This window comes from Ranitomeya imitator, chromosome 5 (genome assembly GCF_032444005.1).
Source record: "Ranitomeya imitator isolate aRanImi1 chromosome 5, aRanImi1.pri, whole genome shotgun sequence".
Taxonomy (NCBI): Eukaryota; Metazoa; Chordata; class Amphibia; order Anura; family Dendrobatidae; genus Ranitomeya; species Ranitomeya imitator.
Genome location: NC_091286.1, coordinates 690,123,473 through 690,135,622, shown reverse-complemented (window position 1 = coordinate 690,135,622; position 12,150 = coordinate 690,123,473). Strand labels below are relative to the sequence as shown.

Sequence of the window (12,150 nt, the reverse complement as noted above, 5' to 3'; positions counted from 1 at the left end):
TCTATATCCACGGGGGAAGAGGTGTGAGGACTCGTGAAGACGAGCTCCTTCTGTCGTAATGGAGATGATGTCCACATCTATATCCACGGGGGAAGAGGTGTGAGGACTCGTGAAGACGAGCTCCTTCTGTCGTAATGGAGATGATGTCCACATCTATATCCGCTTGGGAAGTGGTGTGAGGACTCGTGAAGACGAGCTCCTTCTGTCGTAATGGAGATGATGTCCACATCTATATCCGCTTGGGAAGTGGTGGGAGGACTCGTGAAGACGAGCTCCTTCTGTTGTAATGGAGAGGGTGTCCACGTCTATATCCACAGGGAAAGTGGTGGGAGGACTCATGAAGACGAGCTCCTTCTGTCGTAATGGAGAGGGTGTCCACGTCTATATCCACGGGGGAAGAGGTGTGAGGACTCGTGAAGACGAGCTCCTTCTGTCGTAATGGAGATGATGTCCACATCTATATCCGCTTGGGAAGTGGTGTGAGGACTCGTGAAGACGAGCTCCTTCTGTCGTAATGGAGATGGTGTCCACGTCTATATCCACAGGGGAAGTGGTGGGAGGACTCGTGAAGACGAGCTCCTTCTGTCGTAATGGAGATGGTGTCCACATCTATATCCACTTGGGAAGTGGTGTGAGGACTCGTGAAGACGAGCTCCTTCTGTCGTAATGGAGATGGTGTCCACGTCTATATCCACAGGGGAAGTGGTGGGAGGACTCGTGAAGACGAGCTCCTTCTGTTGTAATGGAGATGATGTCCACATCTATATCCACGGGGGAAGTGGTGGGAGGACTCGTGAAGACGAGCTCCTTCTTTCTAGACACGTAGTACCCAGCTCAGTTTCTGCGTCAGTGGTTTCGCAGGGTTAAGCCCGCAGGACACCACCCGCAGATTCTTAAAAACAATATCTTATTGGATCAACAAGTTGTCCTGCCAAACAGCTCGTAAAAGCAGTTTCCTTTAGGGATCTCTTTGGGACCAATAAAACTGTTTTATGTTGAGCTGCGCCAGCTCGGAGCCTGGGATAGAAGAGCGCGCTCTCTGGTACAGGTGCCACAGCCCAGAGGTTATATCCATCAGCCGTAAACCTGCCACAGAGGAACTTAATAAACCCTTCATCAGGGCTTTCCCGATAAGTGCAGAAGATTGACCTTGAGCCTACGGAGCATCAGTCTATGCGAAGCTCAAGTCTTCGTGGTGATGAAAGTCTTCCCGGAGGATTTCCTAATCATCACATTAAGCTCCAAAGAACAGAAACTCCAGAACATTTCCAACTTTTTTAAAGTTTTCTTTAACCCTTTTTGCTGCTGAAGAATTTATAACACTTTTCGAAACAGTGATGTTTAGATGGCATAAGTCCTATATTTTTGCATGAGAGTGATGGACTTTTTTTTGTAATGCCCAAAAAGTCCCTTTGATCAATGACACCGATGACACCTGTCTCTGCAGTAGTGACTGTAGACATACAGATCTTTCATGTCTCCTTTAAGAGAGACACTTACCTTTTAGGTAATAAACTGTTGCCAGATACAAGGATCAGACATGTTAAAATCCAACATGCCCAATCTTTCTTTGCCACTGGTTAATGTAAAGGGGAGAGTCAGGAGAGCCTCATGAATACCATTTCCTCAGGTAAGACACTTTTGTACCAAAAACTGAGTCTGAAGGTGACACGTGAGGTCTTATAGCTCGCTCCATGGCCCCTTTAAGTAAGAAAAAATTAAAGGGGTCTGACCTAGTGACTAATTCCATTGTACAAATTGGCATCTAACATGGAAATGAAAATGACTTAGAGCCGGTTACCTGAGTACGGCTGTGCCTTCTAGCCGTTGGCACAAAGTAGGTGCCCGCATCTTCCACCACCTGTGAATGGAACCTTGGAAGAACTAAACCTTTCTGAAAAGTTCCGTTCATTTCTCCCATGTCCAGGTTGGGAGGTGGAGGTGTCAGTGAAACTATTACTACGACATGAAACCACATGATGTCACCTCCCGCAATAAACAGCAAAGACTCGTTTCATTTTCGATGTTCGTCTTCTGGAAGGAATGTGTCCTGTTTTCTTGTGAAAATTTCCTTTGTCCGGCCCAAAACAAATTATTTTATGTTAGAAAGGTTCCCCCGAAAATATCCTGATCACAGTCTTCTCATCAATCAGCTGACAATCTAAGATTGATCAAAAAGGCAGGTGTTCACTTTCTCTGCAGCGCCACCACTGGAGAAATGAGGTATTACACCGTGCGGTCCGAGGACTGTTTACAATCGTTACTTCTTCTACTCGGAGTTGTAGAGTTTTCTCCGATATCTGCTACTATATAGACATACGTCTACTCCCAGTGTAAAAAATGCACAATGTATAGCGGTAAAGAGGGGGAACGGTTACGGTTATATATGTGTCAATGATGGGCGAATCAGCTGAAATCTGAATCTGGCGGTCCGATTACGTTTGGCCAGGAAATGGTCCGGGCACTGGGCATCCTTGGCATCTACTGGCACCCGGCATCACAGACGCCAAACATGATCCAGTGACCGGAGTGAAGAAAGCAGATCAGGGGCAGGCGAATTTTAATATTTATAAACATTTTTGACCCCTTTCCAGCCATTTTGAATCCAGTAAAGCAGGAGTGGGGAACCTTCAGCCCACCATGTAATTTCTTCCGGCCCCCAGGCAGACTCCATGTGTTTTGTCACTAGTGGATGTGGAGTGTTCTGTCTATTGTCATGCAGTGCTGCATGTTATCTCTGGGGGGCGCATTGTTACTAGAGGGCTTGTGTGTTCTCGTGTGTTACCACTAGAGGGCGCTGTGTGTTCTCGTGTGTTACCACTAGAGGGCGCTGTGTGTTCTCGTGTGTTACCACTAGAGGGCGCTGTGTGTTCTCATGTGCTACCACTAGAGGGCGCTGTGTGTTCTCGTGTGTTACCACTAGAGGGCGCTGTGTGTTCTCGTGTGTTACCACTAGAGGGCGCTGTATGTTCTCGTGTGTTACCACTAGAAGGGCGCTGTATGTTCTCGTGTGTTACCACTAGAGGGAGCTGTGTGTTCTCGTGTGTTACCACTAGAGGGCGCTGTGTTTTCGTGTGTTACCACTAGAGGGAGCTGTGTGTTCTCGTGTGTTACCACTAGAGGGCGCTGTATGTTCTCGTGTGTTACCACTAGAGGGCGCTGTGTGTTCTCGTGTGTTACCACTAGAGGGCGCTGTGTGTTCTCGTGTGTTACCACTAGAGGGCGCTGTGTGTTCTCGTGTGTTACCACTAGAGGGCGCTGTGTGTTCTCGTGTGTTACCACTAGAGGGCGCTGTGTATTCTCGTGTGTTACCACTAGAGGGAGCTGTGTGTTCTCGTGTGTTACCACTAGAGGGAGCTGTGTGTTCTCGTGTGTTACCACTAGAGGGCGCTGTGTGTTCTCATGTGCTACCACTAGAGGGCGCTGTGTGTTCTCGTGTGTTACCACTAGAGGGCGCTGTGTGTTCTCGTGTGTTACCACTAGAGGGCGCTGTGTGTTCTCGTGTGTTACCACTAGAGGGAGCTGCGTGTTCTCGTGTGTTACCACTAGAGGGAGCTGCGTGTTCTCGTGTGTTACCACTAGAGGGCGCTGTGTGTTCTCGTGTGTTACCACTAGAGGGCGCTGTGTGTTCTCGTGTGTTACCACTAGAGGGAGCTGTGTGTTCTCGTGTGTTACCACAAGAGGGCGCTGTGTGTTCTCGTGTGTTACCACTAGAGGGAGCTGTGTGTTCTCGTGTGTTACCACTAGAGGGAGCTGTGTGTTCTCGTGTGTTACCACTAGAGGGAGCTGTGTGTTCTCGTGTGTTACCACTAGAGGGCGCTGTGTATTCTCGTGTTACCACTAGAGGGCGCTGTGTGTTCTCGTGTGTTACCACTAGAGGGCGCTGTGTGTTCTCGTGTGTTACCACTAGAGGGAGCTGCGTGTTCTCGTGTGTTACCACTAGAGGGCGCTGTGTGTTCTCGTGTGTTACCACTAGAGGGCGCTGTATGTTCTTGTGTGTTACCACTAGAGGGCGCTGTGTGTTCTCGTGTGTTACCACTAGAGGGAGCTGTGTATTCTCGTGTGTTACCACTAGAGGGCGCTGTGTGTTCTCGTGTGTTACCACTAGAGGGAGCTGTGTGTTCTCATGTGTTACCACTAGAGGGCGCTGTGTGTTCTCATGTGCTACCACTAGAGGGCGCTGTGTGTTCTCGTGTGTTACCACTAGAGGGAGCTGTGTGTTCTCGTGTGTTACCACTAGAGGGAGCTGTGTGTTCTCATGTGCTACCACTAGAGGGCGCTGTGTGTTCTCGTGTGTTACCACTAGAGGGAGCTGTATGTTCTCGTGTGTTACCACTAGAGGGCGCTGTATGTTCTCGTGTGTTACCACTAGAGGGCGCTGTGTGTTCTTGTGTGTTACCACTAGAGGGCGCTGTGTATTCTCGTGTGTTACCACTAGAGGGCGCTGTGTGTTCTCGTGTGTTACCACTAGAGGGCGCTGTGTGTTCTCGTGTGTTACCACTAGAGGGAGCTGTGTGTTCTCGTGTGTTACCACTAGAGGGCGATGTGTGTTCTCGTGTGTTACCACTAGAGGGAGCTGTATGTTCTCGTGTGTTACCACTAGAGGGCGCTGTGTATTCTCGTGTGTTACCACTAGAGGGCGCTGTGTGTTCTCGTGTGTTACCACTAGAGGGCGCTGTGTGTTCTCGTGTGTTACCACTAGAGGGCGCTGTATGTTCTCGTGTGTTACCACTAGAGGGCGCTGTGTATTCTCGTGTGTTACCACTAGAGGGCGCTGTGTGTTCTCGTGTGTTACCACTAGAGGGCGCTGTGTGTTCTCGTGTGTTACCAAAAGAGGGAGCTGTGTGTTCTCGTGTGTTATACCACTAGAGGGCGCTGTGTGTTCTCGTGTGTTACCACTAGAGGGAGCTGTGTATTCTCGTGTGTTACCACTAGAGGGCGCTGTGTGTTCTCGTGTGTTACCACTAGAGGGCGCTGTGTGTTCTCGTGTGTTACCACTAGAGGGAGCTGTGTGTTCTCGTGTGTTACCACTAGAGGGCGCTGTGTGTTCTCGTGTGTTACCACTAGAGGGAGCTGTGTATTCTCGTGTGTTACCACTAGAGGGCGCTGTGTGTTCTCGTGTGTTACCACTAGAGGGCGCTGTGTGTTCTCGTGTGTTACCACTAGAGGGAGCTGTGTGTTCTCGTGTGTTACCACTAGAGGGAGCTGTGTGTTCTCGTGTGTTACCAATAGAGGGAGCTGTGTGTTCTCGTGTGTTACCACTAGAGGGCGCTGTGTGTTCTCATTTCTGACACTATTGACATCTGTGTGTTACCACTAGAGGGCGCTGTGTGTTCTCGTGTGTTACCACTAGAGGGCGCTGTGTGTTCTCGTGTGTTACCACTAGAGGGAGCTGTGTGTTCTCGTGTGTTACCAATAGAGGGAGCTGTGTGTTCTCGTGTGTTACCACTAGAGGGCGCTGTGTGTTCTCGTGTGTTACCACTAGAGGGAGCTGCGTGTTCTCGTGTGTTACCACTAGAGGGCGCTGTGTGTTCTCATGTGCTACCACTAGAGGGCGCTGTGTGTTCTCGTGTGTTACCACTAGAGGGCGCTGTGTGTTCTCGTGTGTTATACCACTAGAGGGCGCTGTGTGTTCTCGTGTGTTACCACTAGAGGGAGCTGTGTGTTCTCGTGTGTTACCACTAGAGGGAGCTGTGTATTCTCGTGTGTTACCACTAGAGGGCGCTGTGTGTTCTCGTGTGTTATACCACTAGAGGGCGCTGTGTGTTCTCGTGTGTTACCACTAGAGGGAGCTGTGTGTTCTCGTGTGTTACCACTAGAGGGCGCTGTGTGTTCTCGTGTGTTACCACTAGAGGGAGCTGTGTGTTCTCGTGTGTTACCACTAGAGGGCGCTGTGTATTCTCGTGTGTTACCACTAGAGGGCGCTGTGTGTTCTCGTGTGTTACCACTAGAGGGCGCTGTGTATTCTCGTGTGTTACCACTAGAGGGAGCTGTGTGTTCTCGTGTGTTACCACTAGAGGGAGCTGTGTGTTCTCGTGTGTTACCACTAGAGGGCGCTGTGTGTTCTCGTGTGTTACCACTAGAGGGCGCTGTGTGTTCTCGTGTGTTACCACTAGAGGGAGCTGTGTGTTCTCGTGTGGTACCACTAGAGGGAGCTGTGTGTTCTCGTGTGCTACCACTAGAGGGCGCTGTGTGTTCTCGTGTGCTACCACTAGAGGGCGCTGTGTGTTCTCGTGTGTTACCACTAGAGGGCGCTGTGTGTTCTCGTGTGTTACCACTAGAGGGCGCTGTGTATTCTCGTGTGTTACCACTAGAGGGCGCTGTGTATTCTCGTGTGTTACCACTAGAGGGAGCTGTGTGTTCTCGTGTGTTACCACTAGAGGGCGCTGTGTGTTCTCGTGTGTTACCACTAGAGGGCGCTGTGTGTTCTCGTGTGTTACCACTAGAGGGCGCTGTGTGTTCTCGTGTGTTACCACTAGAGGGAGCTGTGTGTTCTCGTGTGGTACCACTAGAGGGAGCTGTGTGTTCTCGTGTGCTACCACTAGAGGGCGCTGTGTGTTCTCGTGTGCTACCACTAGAGGGCGCTGTGTGTTCTCGTGTGTTACCACTAGAGGGCGCTGTGTGTTCTCGTGTGTTACCACTAGAGGGCGCTGTGTGTTCTCGTGTGTTACCACTAGAGGGAGCTGTGTGTTCTCGTGTGTTACCACTAGAGGGCGCTGTGTGTTCTCGTGTGTTACCACTAGAGGGCGCTGTGTGTTCTCGTGTGTTACCACTAGAGGAAGCTGTGTGTTCTCGTGTGTTACCACTAGAGGGAGCTGTGTATTCTCGTGTGTTACCACTAGAGGGCGCTGTGTGTTCTCGTGTGTTACCACTAGAGGGCGCTGTGTGTTCTTGTGTGTTACCACTAGAGGGCGCTGTGTGTTCTCATGTGTTACCACTAGAGGGCGCTGTGTGTTCTCGTGTGTTACCACTAGAGGGCGCTGTGTGTTCTCGTGTGTTACCACTAGAGGGCGCTGTGTGTTCTCGTGTGTTACCACTAGAGGGCGCTGTGTGTTCTCGTGTGTTATACCACTAGAGGGCGCTGTGTGTTCTCGTGTGTTACCACTAGAGGGAGCTGTGTATTCTCGTGTGCTACCACTAGAGGGCGATGTGTGTTCTCGTGTGTTACCACTAGAGGGAGCTGTGTGTTCTCGTGTGTTACCACTAGAGGGCGCTGTATGTTCTCGTGTGTTACCACTAGAGGGCGCTGTGTATTCTCGTGTGTTACCACTAGAGGGAGCTGTGTGTTCTCGTGTGTTACCACTAGAGGGCGCTGTATGTTCTCGTGTGTTACCACTAGAGGGCGCTGTGTGTTCTCGTGTGTTACCACTAGAGGGCGCTGTGTGTTCTCGTGTGTTACTACTAGAGGGCGCTGTGTGTTCTCGTGTGTTACCACTAGAGGGCGCTGTGTGTTCTCGTGTGTTACCACTAGAGGGCGCTGTGTGTTCTCGTGTGTTACCACTAGAGGGCGCTGTGTGTTCTCGTGTGTTACCACTAGAGGGCGCTGTGTGTTCTCGTGTGTTATCACTAGAGGGCGCTGTGTGTTCTCGTGTGTTACCACTAGAGGGCGCTGTGTGGTCTCATTTCTGACACTATTGACATCTGTGTGTTACCACTAGAGGGCGCTGTGTGTTCTCGTGTGTTACCACTAGAGGGCGCTGTGTGTTCTCGTGTGTTACCACTAGAGGGAGCTGTGTGTTCTCGTGTGTTACCACTAGAGGGCGCTGTGTGTTCTCGTGTGTTATACCACTAGAGGGCGCTGTGTGTTCTCGTGTGTTACCACTAGAGGGAGCTGTGTATTCTCGTGTGTTACCACTAGAGGGCGCTGTGTGTTCTCGTGTGTTATACCACTAGAGGGCGCTGTGTATTCTCGTGTGTTACCACTAGAGGGAGCTGTGTGTTCTCATGTGTTACCACTAGAGGGCGCTGTGTGTTCTCGTGTGTTACCACTAGAGGGAGCTGTGTGTTCTCGTGTGTTACCACTAGAGGGAGCTGTGTGTTCTCGTGTGTTACCACTAGAGGGAGCTGTGTGTTCTCGTGTGTTACCACTAGAGGGCGCTGTGTATTCTCGTGTGTTACCACTAGAGGGCGCTGTGTGTTCTCGTGTGTTACCACTAGAGGGCGCTGTGTGTTCTCGTGTGTTACCACTAGAGGGCGCTGTGTATTCTCGTGTGTTACCACTAGAGGGAGCTGTGTGTTCTCGTGTGTTACCACTAGAGGGAGCTGTGTGTTCTCGTGTGTTACCACTAGAGGGCGCTGTGTATTCTCGTGTGTTACCACTAGAGGGCGCTGTGTGTTCTCGTGTGTTACCACTAGAGGGCGCTGTGTGTTCTCGTGTGTTACCACTAGAGGGCGCTGTGTATTCTCGTGTGTTACCACTAGAGGGAGCTGTGTGTTCTCGTGTGTTACCACTAGAGGGCGCTGTGTGTTCTCGTGTGTTACCACTAGAGGGCGCTGTGTATTCTCGTGTGTTACCACTAGAGGGCGCTGTGTGTTCTCGTGTGTTACCACTAGAGGGCGCTGTGTGTTCTCGTGTGTTACCACTAGAGGGCGCTGTGTGTTCTCGTGTGTTACCACTAGAGGGCGCTGTGTGTTCTCGTGTGTTATACCACTAGAGGGCGCTGTGTATTCTCGTGTGTTACCACTAGAGGGAGCTGTGTGTTCTCATGTGTTACCACTAGAGGGCGCTGTGTGTTCTCGTGTGTTACCACTAGAGGGAGCTGTGTGTTCTCGTGTGTTACCACTAGAGGGAGCTGTGTGTTCTCGTGTGTTACCACTAGAGGGAGCTGTGTGTTCTCGTGTGTTACCACTAGAGGGCGCTGTGTATTCTCGTGTGTTACCACTAGAGGGCGCTGTGTGTTCTCGTGTGTTACCACTAGAGGGCGCTGTGTGTTCTCGTGTGTTACCACTAGAGGGCGCTGTGTATTCTCGTGTGTTACCACTAGAGGGAGCTGTGTGTTCTCGTGTGTTACCACTAGAGGGAGCTGTGTGTTCTCGTGTGTTACCACTAGAGGGCGCTGTGTATTCTCGTGTGTTACCACTAGAGGGCGCTGTGTGTTCTCGTGTGTTACCACTAGAGGGCGCTGTGTGTTCTCGTGTGTTACCACTAGAGGGCGCTGTGTATTCTCGTGTGTTACCACTAGAGGGAGCTGTGTGTTCTCGTGTGTTACCACTAGAGGGCGCTGTGTGTTCTCGTGTGTTACCACTAGAGGGCGCTGTGTATTCTCGTGTGTTACCACTAGAGGGCGCTGTGTGTTCTCGTGTGTTACCACTAGAGGGCGCTGTGTGTTCTCGTGTGTTACCACTAGAGGGCGCTGTGTGTTCTCGTGTGTTACCACTAGAGGGCGCTGTATGTTCTTGTGTGTTACCACTAGAGGGCGCTGTGTGTTCTCGTGTGTTACCACTAGAGGGAGCTGTGTATTCTCGTGTGTTACCACTAGAGGGCGCTGTGTGTTCTCGTGTGTTACCACTAGAGGGAGCTGTGTGTTCTCATGTGTTACCACTAGAGGGCGCTGTGTGTTCTCATGTGCTACCACTAGAGGGCGCTGTGTGTTCTCGTGTGTTACCACTAGAGGGAGCTGTGTGTTCTCGTGTGTTACCACTAGAGGGAGCTGTGTGTTCTCATGTGCTACCACTAGAGGGCGCTGTGTGTTCTCGTGTGTTACCACTAGAGGGAGCTGTATGTTCTCGTGTGTTACCACTAGAGGGCGCTGTATGTTCTCGTGTGTTACCACTAGAGGGCGCTGTGTGTTCTTGTGTGTTACCACTAGAGGGCGCTGTGTATTCTCGTGTGTTACCACTAGAGGGCGCTGTGTGTTCTCGTGTGTTACCACTAGAGGGCGCTGTGTGTTCTCGTGTGTTACCACTAGAGGGAGCTGTGTGTTCTCGTGTGTTACCACTAGAGGGCGATGTGTGTTCTCGTGTGTTACCACTAGAGGGAGCTGTATGTTCTCGTGTGTTACCACTAGAGGGCGCTGTGTATTCTCGTGTGTTACCACTAGAGGGCGCTGTGTGTTCTCGTGTGTTACCACTAGAGGGCGCTGTGTGTTCTCGTGTGTTACCACTAGAGGGCGCTGTATGTTCTCGTGTGTTACCACTAGAGGGCGCTGTGTATTCTCGTGTGTTACCACTAGAGGGCGCTGTGTGTTCTCGTGTGTTACCACTAGAGGGCGCTGTGTGTTCTCGTGTGTTACCAAAAGAGGGAGCTGTGTGTTCTCGTGTGTTATACCACTAGAGGGCGCTGTGTGTTCTCGTGTGTTACCACTAGAGGGAGCTGTGTATTCTCGTGTGTTACCACTAGAGGGCGCTGTGTGTTCTCGTGTGTTACCACTAGAGGGCGCTGTGTGTTCTCGTGTGTTACCACTAGAGGGAGCTGTGTGTTCTCGTGTGTTACCACTAGAGGGAGCTGTGTGTTCTCGTGTGTTACCAATAGAGGGAGCTGTGTATTCTCGTGTGTTACCACTAGAGGGCGCTGTGTGTTCTCGTGTGTTACCACTAGAGGGAGCTGTGTGTTCTCGTGTGTTACCAATAGAGGGAGCTGTGTATTCTCGTGTGTTACCACTAGAGGGCGCTGTGTGTTCTCGTGTGTTACCACTAGAGGGCGCTGTGTGTTCTCGTGTGTTACCACTAGAGGGAGCTGTGTGTTCTCGTGTGTTACCACTAGAGGGAGCTGTGTGTTCTCGTGTGTTACCACTAGAGGGAGCTGTGTGTTCTCGTGTGTTACCACTAGAGGGAGCTGTGTGTTCTCGTGTGTTACCAATAGAGGGAGCTGTGTATTCTCGTGTGTTACCACTAGAGGGAGCTGTGTGTTCTCGTGTGTTACCAATAGAGGGAGCTGTGTATTCTCGTGTGTTACCACTAGAGGGCGCTGTGTGTTCTCATTTCTGACACTATTGACATCTGTGTGTTACCACTAGAGGGCGCTGTGTGTTCTCGTGTGTTACCACTAGAGGGCGCTGTGTGTTCTCGTGTGTTACCACTAGAGGGAGCTGTGTGTTCTCGTGTGTTACCAATAGAGGGAGCTGTGTGTTCTCGTGTGTTACCACTAGAGGGCGCTGTGTGTTCTCGTGTGTTACCACTAGAGGGAGCTGCGTGTTCTCGTGTGTTACCACTAGAGGGCGCTGTGTGTTCTCATGTGCTACCACTAGAGGGCGCTGTGTGTTCTCGTGTGTTACCACTAGAGGGCGCTGTGTGTTCTCGTGTGTTATACCACTAGAGGGCGCTGTGTGTTCTCGTGTGTTACCACTAGAGGGAGCTGTGTGTTCTCGTGTGTTACCACTAGAGGGAGCTGTGTATTCTCGTGTGTTACCACTAGAGGGCGCTGTGTGTTCTCGTGTGTTATACCACTAGAGGGCGCTGTGTGTTCTCGTGTGTTACCACTAGAGGGAGCTGTGTGTTCTCGTGTGTTACCACTAGAGGGCGCTGTGTGTTCTCGTGTGTTACCACTAGAGGGAGCTGTGTGTTCTCGTGTGTTACCACTAGAGGGCGCTGTGTATTCTCGTGTGTTACCACTAGAGGGCGCTGTGTGTTCTCGTGTGTTACCACTAGAGGGCGCTGTGTATTCTCGTGTGTTACCACTAGAGGGAGCTGTGTGTTCTCGTGTGTTACCACTAGAGGGAGCTGTGTGTTCTCGTGTGTTACCACTAGAGGGCGCTGTGTGTTCTCGTGTGTTACCACTAGAGGGCGCTGTGTGTTCTCGTGTGTTACCACTAGAGGGAGCTGTGTGTTCTCGTGTGGTACCACTAGAGGGAGCTGTGTGTTCTCGTGTGCTACCACTAGAGGGCGCTGTGTGTTCTCGTGTGCTACCACTAGAGGGCGCTGTGTGTTCTCGTGTGTTACCACTAGAGGGCGCTGTGTGTTCTCGTGTGTTACCACTAGAGGGCGCTGTGTATTCTCGTGTGTTACCACTAGAGGGCGCTGTGTGTTCTCGTGTGTTACCACTAGAGGGCGCTGTGTGTTCTCGTGTGTTACCACTAGAGGGAGCTGTGTATTCTCGTGTGTTACCACTAGAGGGAGCTGTGTGTTCTCGTGTGTTACCACTAGAGGGCGCTGTGTGTTCTCGTGTGTTACCACTAGAGGGCGCTGTGTGTTCTCGTGTGTTACCACTAGAGG

At 51.2% G+C, this 12,150-nt stretch overlaps 1 protein-coding gene across 1 annotated transcript in view; it reads right to left on the bottom strand.

Moving 5' to 3' along the window:
• SCARA5 (scavenger receptor class A member 5) overlaps positions 1-12,150 on the bottom strand; it is a 339,153-nt gene that overhangs the window by 20,933 nt on the left and 306,070 nt on the right. The window lies entirely within an intron of this gene.